This window comes from Oscarella lobularis, chromosome 6 (assembly GCF_947507565.1).
Source record: "Oscarella lobularis chromosome 6, ooOscLobu1.1, whole genome shotgun sequence".
NCBI classification, from domain to species: domain Eukaryota; kingdom Metazoa; phylum Porifera; class Homoscleromorpha; order Homosclerophorida; family Oscarellidae; genus Oscarella; species Oscarella lobularis.
In genome coordinates, this window is record NC_089180.1 from 2,880,446 (window position 1) to 2,889,010 (window position 8,565).

Sequence of the window (8,565 nt, forward strand, 5' to 3'; positions counted from 1 at the left end):
AAGTCTGCGATTCTTCTTTAGAGCCCACAGTTTAGCAGCATCTTTCAAGGGAAAATGTTCCAAAGAAGGACCGTTTACAGCAATTCTTAGCAGTGCGTCCAGGGTTCTTTCGCTCATTCGATTTTGTATATTCATTTTTATCAAGTTGAGTTGAGAGAAACTGCGCTCAACACTCTCTGTGTGCATCGGAATAACTCTGCAAATGCATGCTATTGATGAAAGCTTGGGAAACATTCTTTTGGTTTATAAATCACCGCTTAGATCGTCCAGAACTTCTTTGCAAGTGTATGACGCCGATTCTTTCCTTTTTATAGCTAGACGCTCCTTGTAGCTTGACCATTCTTCAAGGCTTTCCTCAAAAGATTCGTCTGCGTAAGAGGGATAAAATGAGTGAAGAGATTTTCTATTTCACGGTTGCCGTACTCGGCAAACTCTTCTCCAGAAAATCGACGCCATTTCATTTGTCTGTTGTTTAGGTGGTGCCTAAGAATGGAAAAAATTCCGAGCGACGACTAGAGAGAAAGAGCCGGGTGAACGACGATCGTGAAGTTTATGAGCCGTTTTCTCAGCATCTTCATTCTTCTGTAATTCGAAAAGAACAGATATTCTTCCATTCAGTAGCCTGAAAGACCCCAGTTCATGAAATCACATCCAATTGACGGTTAAAACTAAAGCGTACGCCTATTGGCAGGCGTATGACAGAATTAGTTTTGAGCGTTCTCGTAATCTAGCGTTCTTTCTCTCTGCGGAAGGAGTCTTACACTTTTATCAATTCTTTCCAAACTATAGCTAAGGCAATGAGAGCTTTGTATGTGCTCGCAGCTCATCTTCTACAGGTGAAAGGGAGACTGAAGCGCGAAGAAACATGAGCTACGCTAAGTGTGACGTGCATCTTGTCAGTACGCTGAATTGACAATTACTGCGTCTACAATAGAGTGAATGATATAGTAAGTACGGCTATAGTGCGATTCTCCCCTCACCTTTGTCGTTTTCACTTTCGAGACTAGATAATGCAGTTTCTCCTGTTGAAGTCTCCATCTCCTCTACTCCAGTCGGTTCACTGGTAGTCCTTGGTCGAGAGATGAACGCAACACGTGGCGACGATTCTCGCCGTCGGATCGAACGTCGAATGGAAGTCTGGACGGACTCAGCGTGTAGAAGATATCAACATTCTCAACTGAGTCGCTTTCGAGTTGCGTTCTCCAGCACGCTGGTGCTATACTTCGAATGAGCTGCTATCGCCTACGTCACAATGAGACACTTCGCCTGCAAACAATAATGTGATAGTTGCCGTCGCGCTGCATGATTCAAATGCGTAAAACTGAAGCACAAATATTTTTTCTCGGTGATTTGATCTGATTTCGGATCCTTCTGTCTTGGAAAAAGAAGCAAATATTGCAACAAATCATAAGATCTGTGAATTTTGGTGATGTGTTTAATTGTATTCTCTCTATTAGAAAGGACGATGTGGCGATATCTTTCTTGACCTTTGGGTGAAATACAACCTCTCTTTTTTCCGTCTTCGTGTTGACAAATCAAGTGAACTGTAAGAGAGTCATTTGACCTTTCGGTTTCAACCTTCAATTTGAGGCGGCATTCCTGTTTGAATTCGGATAGATGATCTTAGTAAAATATATGGAGAAACTGCCGCATCATAAGAGATATGGGCGCTGACCTCGTGTCACTGGACGCCTGTGACCTGTCGCCCCAGGGGCCCACCGGCCGTAGCTCGCGCGCTGGTGCGTGCCTTATTCGATGTACCGCAATGTACTTCGGCGCTCCAGTCCTTCCCGGACGCGGCGTTTGCCGCCTACAGACGGGTTTTCCTTCTCTGGTGATGTATGATCGTACAGTTGGTCGACCAAGGTAATAGACTTGTTATCTGCTTCTGGCGTAAGAGATTTAACAAAGTGATACTGTATGCACAATTCGTTCTTGGCCATGGCGACAAAGTTGGGCGTTGTAAGCCCGCTGACTTCCCATTCTCCAGATGGTGTGTCATTGGGCTTGTACTGCAGACGAAAATCTTCACCAGGTTGATTTCACGGATGCAGCAACAAGTCATTTCCAGTGACTAGAAGCAAAATGCTTTGTAAAATACTATGAGAAAAAGCTAAAGCCCTTCTTTTGACATGTAATTATCGGCAATTTTATTTGAAAGTTTTTTCCGGCTAGTGAAAAAGGTCTCAAGGTAAAAAGTCAAAAAACAATTCAAATGCCGCACCTATATTAAATAAAGCGTGGCTATCCGCAGAACCAAACACGACCACTCGCGCTATAGCTTATGTCATTGTTTTCAAACAATTAATTTTATACGCTGCTCGCATTTTTAGCATAGTTTTTTTTCAAAGAGTACGCGTATAAGATTTGTTTTTGTTTTTGTTTTCGAAGACAGCAAGAGAGTTCGAAGTCGATCCGAAGCGAATTCGTGAGTGGAATTCAAAATACGAGGATCTCATGAAGTTGAACCACGGCACCTCAATTCCAGGGCCGCTGTAGCGTCACAGCATCTTGATAGCAGAGTTTTCTCGTACCTAGAGAATCAGCGTTGAGAATGTTTTTTCGTTTCCAACAAAGATCTTCGAGCATTTGCTAAAAAAGTTGCCGGAGGTTTGGGATTGTCTCATTTTGCTGCGAGTCCACAATGGCTATCTCGTTGGAAGAAACGAGTTGGCGTAGGCCTAAGAGTTGGGACCAATACTTCTTAGTTTGTCTCCACTGATTACGAAGAAAAACTGCACGCTTTTCGCCGGTGAAGACGAATTTCTATTTCATTGACTGTCGCTTTATTATAACTAATTTCTTTAGGTCAGTGATCTTTCATAGAAAAACTTAGGGCGTTAGCTCCGATCGAATTGCTAACATGGACAAAACTATTGTGAGGTTTGACATGCCGTCCATACGAACCAATGCCTTACGAGGTCAGAAAACAATCCGAATCAAGACGACCAAAGCCTAAAAGAAAGGTTTTACAGTCGCCTTAGCAGCGACAGCAAGTTGGTAAAAATTTTTAGCTTTTTTAATTAATTTTTCAAAGAGAGAAACAGCAAGCTAGGTGACAGAATAAGGAAATCGTTTAGAATTCCGGATACTGTTCGTGTCCATGCAAGCAAGAATGGTTGCATGACAAACGAAATGTTTCATACGTGGCTTAGGACAACGTATGGAAAGAAACCAGAATGTCGTTTACTTATTCTTGACGAGTACCGTCCACACCAATCGAAAGAGAGCCGGCAGATCATGATCAAAGAATGCAATTCCGATGTAATCTTAATTCCAGGAGGCTGTACTTCAATTGTCCAGCCAATGGATCGTAGCCTCAATATGCCTTTCAAAAAACATATTCGAGACTCGTGGAGCTCCTGGATGAAAAGCAGTGGAGGTGAAAAAACTTCATGGCAACTTTAAACAGCCTTCAAGGCAAAACGTCATTAATTGGGTCTCGGCTTCGTGGAGACAAATATCTGATGGAATCATTGTCAAATCATTTCTTGTTTGCGGAATTTCCAACGCGTTAGACGGCAGTTAAGATGAATACGTCGACGACGTTCTTGTCATTGAAGAAAATGATGAAGATAATCCGGATGAAGAAGCCACGGAACCAGACTCTAGTTCCAATTCTGAAAGTGATGTTTCTAATCCTGAAAGTGATGTTAAGGAAATAGGTGTTTTTAGTGACTTAGAAGACTAGCGCCGAAACTGTACCTTTCATTTTGCGCATTAAGGCCGCGATAGGGGTAGTCAAGGGCGTGGCCACCGTATCCAGGAAAAGGCGTTTCTTTTCTGATTAGAAACAACAACTCCGGGCGTCGCTTGACGTAAAATGACGCATAGGCATAGCACTTTAGTTCTGGCATTCAAACGGTTCGAGTCGTTCGAGAGCGTTCGTACCCCGAACGCTAACAATCGAGGGACATCGAGCGACTTCGAACCGTTTCCTTCCTTTCAGGAGTAGAACTGGGCTGAACTGGGCGAACGATCGCGATCGACACCTTCTTCCGCACACAACTACGACGGCTTTTTTCGATTGATCTCGTTGGCTGTCAGAAAAAGGCCGAAACGTGAATGAAATGGCGCTTAGAACCCGTACTTCGGCCGAAAACTCGCTCTATTTTTCGAACGAAGTAACTTATCGAAAAAAGCGATCGTTGTTTTGTGCGGACGAAAGTGTCGATCGCGATCGTTCGCCCAGTTCAGCCCAGTTCTACTTCTAAAAGGAAGGAAACGGTTCGAAGTCGCTCGATGTCCCTCGATTGTTAGCGGTTGGGGTACGAACGCTCTCGAACGACCTTCGAAACCGTTCGAATGCCAGAACTAAAGTGCTATGCCTATGCGTCATTCTACGTCAAGCCACGCCCGGAGTAGTTGTTTCTAATGAGGAAAGAAACGCCTTTTCCTGGATACGGTGGCCACGCCCCCTGACTACCCCTATCGCGGCCTCAACGGGTCCCTGAATAAAACATTTTAATACATGGGCGTTTACTACGTGAAGAGTTTATAGTAAGCGCCTACCCCTATCTTCTGGACAAAAGTTGTACAAACGCCCATGGGCGTTTACTCGTTTACGGTATTACAATACACGCGCATGCAGCCCCATTCTCAGTCCTACAAGCGCATGCGCCTGTAAACCAGAGTCTACGGTATATTGCATGTGTATACAAAACAATACCAGCGTGGGAGTTGACCAACCTGAGAAAGCTTTAACTCCGCTATAGTCTGTTAGCTTTTCTTTAACTTTTTTCCTAATCCTAACTTAAACAATTTGGTCTTGACACGTTGGACCGTTCCAAGTAAAATATGGACATCCGGCAAAACTGACGTTCAAGCTGGGACTCCTCAACGTCAACCAGTTGCTCATTGATCTCCAAATTAGCCAAACACCCCCCATAACTTGTTACGTTAACGCCATATCTAAGAACCTCTTTGTCCATCGTTGGTGAAGCGCCCTCATGTTCCATGCCACCGAGATAAAAGTTTTCCAGAATGTTGGACAAATAGGCGAGCACGTCTATTTCGAATGTAGTTCGGTGAGAAACTGCGTCGACTGTAACAGCGAAATTTGTCGTGTCTGTTGTCATGTTGACTGTGTGCCACGCGCCGTTATATAAGCAAAAGAGAAAAGAATTATCTTCTGACTGGTCACCCTTCTTGTACCTCAAATTCAATTCATCGACGCGTGACTCTATGAAAGAAAACCTCTTTTTTTGTTGCTGTACGCGGCTAGAAAAAGACCGTTCGGCCAACTCGATCGCATTCTGAAACTGACTTGAAGCTGGATGCTTGACGACGACGAAAAAGTTCATTTCGCGTATCCAGTGCATCAGAAATGCATTCCTTTGTCAACCGCTGAAGGACAGCCATTGGAGCTCTAGCTTGCGCTTTTGAATTTCATCTCTTTTAAGAGTCTTACTTCAAAGAAGGGGAGGCTCTGCTTGGGGGGCTTTAGCCCTCCTAGCCCCCCCGCCTGTTTCGCCACCTATGGACTGGGAGGGCGTTTTCTTCTCAAACGAGCATCGGTTTGTTCCGACTGAGAAACACAGGCGCATCGTCTGATTTAGCAACTTAGTTGAGCACACGTGATTTAGGATTGTCGCGTCGCACGAGCGCGCTACGACAGACGCGGGCGTAGTGTCCATGTTTTCCACGGATTCCGCATACTGCGTTCGCGGCAGGGCAATAGACCATATTAGATAGGAGGAGCCTGTTCAGGCATGCGCATACGTCAACAGTTAAGTCCGGAACACCTCGTCTGCTAAAACAAGCCTGTTTCCAAGATCAGCTTCTTAACGTGGCAAATTGCCGCTTTCCCAGCGGTTTCGCACGTTCAATAGCACTGCGTATCGTGTCTTTAGCTATGTTACAGTGCCCGTCAGCATAAACGCCCGCGCGCGTTAGTTCTTTTCGAAAGCGCGCAGTTCAAATTTTAGAACCTTTACGTGTTCCTAAACCGTTTCTTCTGACGATGCATTGGTATAATACGCATTTCTACCATCAGACGTTTCATAATTCATAGTCAGACTATTTATTTTTTCGGAATTTTCTTAAAACGTCTTTTTTCTCATACGTCTTTGGTGAGGCGTTTTTGAGAAGAGCTGCTTTTAGCACACTTTTATGACCTCTTTACCAGCGAAATTGTCAATGTAAAAAGTCGATCTTTCACTTTGTTATCAAAGAATCTGCGCAAATCAATCATTTTAGGATTTCTTATAGTTCTTCTGCTTTGGTGTCAATTAGTGACATCTTTGGAAGAGAACGTGAGGAAGTCGTGATTGTCGTCTTGTTCAGATTGGCATCTAATTAGCGCCCTTATTTTCTAAATGCAAAATTTTTTATGTAAACTGCTTTGGCACGTGACGTGTGACGTGCCTTATTTCTCTACAGCGCAGTCTCGATGGCTTTCTCTTCCTTTTTCGTGAATTGCCAGCTTCGCGGCGTCCGCTTTCGAAACGGATACCGTTCCGCGGAGTCAGACGATGCACTTATTTTCAGTCGTCGACCCACTAATGCGCACGACCGAAATGCAATCGTTGGTCTGTACGGTGGAGCCGAACTGGGCTACGTTGAAGCAGACGTAGCCGCCATTCTCAGTCCTCTTATTGACGAGTACGCGATTGGCGATTTCTTGTCTAGACGCATTATTTCTCCAAGAGCTTCTCTTTACATTTCTTCGCGGGACCCCGTACTCAAACAATCCCAAAGCATATCAAAGCTGGCGTTTTCGATTCGAGTATGGGACATCGAATTAGAAGTCGAATGCCAAGGCACGTCGATTCCTGAGGAAAAAATGACGTCCGTCTTCGCTCAGTTCAAAGAACGAGGAAACACGGTGACGTGGAATGAAAGCAGCGGTCGACTTACCAAAGAGCCGTCGGAATCGGTAGTTTTTCCAATTGACGACGATCTGTATGCTTGTATGCTCTGAAGGCGCAATGACTACGTGGTTGCTGCTACGTAATGTTCTTCGAATGTGTAGAATCCAGCAGTAGAGCTGATTTTAATTAGACTGAGAATACAAAGATGCGGCTTAATGCTGAAGAGAATTTAGTTTCCTTGTTCAACATTGTCGATTTTTTGCACAAAGAAACAGCCTATACGTACAAATAAAAATTGGTTTGGTACTGTAATACTCGTCCTCTTTAGAAAAACTTCGATTGTTACAACATTGCTGCTTCTCGTTTGTTTTGTACTGCAGCCGTTGCCGAGGAAATCAGTAAACTCCGTGCTCAATTTCACTCTGACTGATTCGACGTAGAGAATTAGATGTCTGTTCCTAAGCAATTGTTGCTTTTTAAATACTTGCTGCAAACTGCTCAAGAAAAAACTTACGATGGTTACGGTTGTTTTATCGCGTTCACTGATCTCGCAGCTATCCAACTGCTACAAGTTTGTGAAGCTGTTTATCGCACACAGCTCCAAGTCGGCCGCGCAAATATCTTTTCACCGCGTCAAACCCGAGTCCGTAACAACAATCGGTACAGTGTATTCGTAATTGAATTGTCATCTCGTCTCGATTGAACCGCGCAAAAGTCTCTGATTTGAGAAGTATCTTACGTACAATTTAAGTATCTGTACTTTTAGGTTGCTCTAGTGGTTGGATTCCTAATGCAGATTTGGTATTCATTTCCAAAACCAACACATCTGATTATCACGATGAAATGAACAGCACTCACTTTGCTGAGTAGTTCAAAAAAAAGCTTGTTCCAAATTTGCCACCACGATCAGTAATTGTTCTCGATAACGCCCCATATTACAACGTGGTGGTTGAAAAAGTTCCGGTGAAATCTTTCACGAAAACGTTCATGAGAGAGTGGCTAACCAAGCATGAAATTCCTTGAAACAACGGAGATCTAAAAAAAAAAATGTTTTAAAAAGATAAAGAAACATCTTTTCAAAAAAAGTATGGTGTCGATGGCATTGCAAAGACTGCGGGCCACAGCGTTTTAAGGTCACCTATTGCGCACTGTTAATTAAATCCGATAAAACTTGTCTGGGCGAGCGTAAAAAACTACTTGAATTAAGAAGCATAACGCGACCTTCAGGCTTACCGACTTGAAGGAGCTTGTTGCGCTCGCTTTTAATAACGTTACTCCCGAAATTTGGTCGAACTGTTGCCGGAAAGCCGAGAAAAATGAGCAACGGTATTGGAGAAACGACGGTCTGCAAGAGGACGCCGTTGAACAAGTTCTCATTGATCTCGGAGAAAAAGATGACAGCAGTAGCAAAGAGAGCTCAATGGATGACAGCGAAACAGATAGTGAAGTTATGGACGAAGACGATAGGAGAGCTGTGAGTACATTCTAAGAAGTGCTGCCTAATTAGATAACTTGATTAGGACGTCACGAGATCATGACGTATTCGCTGACACGCCTCTTCAGTCATGCACAACGTCGAAGTCAATTCCATTGTAATTGGAAGCTCAAGCGCGTTAAAACCAAGTTAAAAACCGTCCTAATCAGACGTTCTACGACGAAGATATGGCCGATTTTCAATCGGCCAAGTGAACGTGAACGGACTGTACATATATTCCTTCGTTTGATGAAAAGATGTTAGAGTGCGTGCAAGAGG

The 8,565-nt window shown here is 43.8% G+C and overlaps 1 pseudogene; it reads left to right on the forward strand.

Moving 5' to 3' along the window:
* Nucleotides 1-7,327: 7,327 nt before the first annotated feature.
* On the forward strand, nucleotides 7,328-8,301 carry LOC136188189 (uncharacterized; annotated as a pseudogene).
* Nucleotides 8,302-8,565: the final 264 nt, after the last annotated feature.